The sequence below is a fragment of the Dermacentor andersoni genome, chromosome 1, assembly GCF_023375885.2.
Source record: "Dermacentor andersoni chromosome 1, qqDerAnde1_hic_scaffold, whole genome shotgun sequence".
NCBI lineage: Eukaryota > Metazoa > Arthropoda > Arachnida > Ixodida > Ixodidae > Dermacentor > Dermacentor andersoni.
The window spans coordinates 70,151,872-70,153,762 of record NC_092814.1 but is presented as its reverse complement, the minus strand read 5'-3'; the positions used below and the strand labels follow the sequence as shown (position 1 = coordinate 70,153,762).

At 48.5% G+C, this 1,891-nt stretch overlaps 1 non-coding gene across 1 annotated transcript; it reads left to right on the top strand.

Moving 5' to 3' along the window:
* Window positions 1–246: 246 nt before the first annotated feature.
* Window positions 247–318, top strand: TRNAE-CUC (transfer RNA glutamic acid (anticodon CUC)). Its single transcript has one exon. It is a non-coding gene; the product is annotated as a tRNA-Glu (tRNA).
* The last annotated feature ends 1,573 nt before the right edge of the window (window positions 319–1,891 follow it).

Sequence of the window (1,891 nt, the reverse complement as noted above, 5' to 3'; positions counted from 1 at the left end):
AGCGATGAGAGAATACGCCAGTCTGTGTTGCGGGTCTACCACGTGACCATGACGTACACGCTACCGGCTCTGTCATTACCTGCGGACGTCCGACCTACGTGGCAATCGTAAGTTGATCGCGTGCGCGGCGTGCGATTCGACGCCGGGGGGGGGGGGGGGGTTAGTTACACTTGATCTTACCTGTACTGTAGTATTCTAAGGCGCCGTTATTCTATTTGAGAGGTCCATTAAACCTTCAAACTCGTCTCCGGCATGGTCTAGTGGTTAGGATACCTGGCTCTCACCCAGGAGGCCCGGGTTCGATTCCCGGTGTCGGAAATATTTTTTGCGCTTATTTATTTTGCTTTTTATCACTGTTTTCTTTAGTACGCGTCGACTGGGTGCCAGGTTAGGTTTAAGCCGATGGCCCGCGAAACACGGTGTCCCATTCGGCGGCGGATGCTGTTGAGAACCTATTGAGTGCGGTTGCTGATGCGAACGGTCGTACGACGGATCGCACGCAAAATCGAACCATGGTGCCTCACGCTTAATGCCCTATCTATATTTTTAGAAAAGAGAAAAGAAAATCACCCCAAAATAATTCCCAGCATCAAACTTTCTGAACCACTACTCGGAACGTTGTTTTTGTACGCCTCCGTTGTTTGTGGTCTCCCTACTTTTCTGCCACCAAACCTTCAATCGCCTCTTACTAATATCTAGTGCGGACACATGTTAACTTCCCCCTGCTATCCCTGAGCCCAAGGGCTTCAAGGAGGCCAGAGGTGCTTAAACCGGCAGCTGGATAGATATCTACACATCCTAATAAGACGTGTGTCTTCGTTTCCCTAGCTCTACCGCAGCAAGCACATGCTTCTTCCCTGGTGTACCTCGCTTTATTAACGCTTTTCGCGGCGATCCCATAGGCGCAGCCATCTGTGATCACGTGGTGACGCGTGCATTGCTAGCCTCCGTTGCCTCCGCGTTTACAATGGGTGTGTATGACGCGGTGCGGCTTAGCAAACCTCTGTTTCGGGTGGACGACGCGAAGCTTTGTCCACAGCTTCAAAGAACGTGCAAAAGGGCTTTGTAAGCTGATTAAGCTATGTCCAAACGGCGCGAGCAGCGTATGTGGTGCTGGCTTTAAAAGCGAGGATAAATATGTATTCTAAGCTATCCGAACTTTCCGCTCATGAATCGAATCGGGATTAGTGTGTGTTGCTCTTCGTTCATTATTTGGTAAATATTTTGAAGCAGCGGCTTGTCACATTACTAACTCAGTAAATTTTCTTGGTGCGGTCACTATCTTATTTCTGCCTAATCGCTCGCGGGTGTGCTCAGTTCCGATAGATTTGTTCTTGCTACGCGGAAGGCTTGAAACGTAGCAGTTTTGTACATTGTAATACCTTGTAGCAAAGATGTATTATCGCTGGTAACTCGCTTACTCTTGTGGACCGTCACGAAACATTCAGCTTCGAGCATTCGTGCGCTATCAATGTAGTCATTTATTGTGCGTGTATATATTCAAGTGTGCGCCCATTCACTTATTGACACGTTAGCGATAGAGTGGACGTAAGAGATTCTGTGCCAGTTGTGGTAGACGTGTGTAGATACTGTGCGTGAGACGTACTACGACAGGAAGCGGCGCTACTCCCTTTGTCATTGTTTAACGAGCGGTATTCACTTGCCAACCGTTCCGGGGCTGAAGTACTTTCTTTGAAAGTTAGCGATACTAGGCTGGCGGATGAGTAAATTTCTGTATCCTCGAAGAAAGCCGTACATCTCGTAAGTGCCGGTAACACGGACAGTTGCAGCAACGATCCGCGAACTTGGCTACACAGCTTCATTCCATTTGTTAATGTGCCTGTCACTATTTTCGCAGCCGGCTATTGCACACGTCTATAATCCACATGAT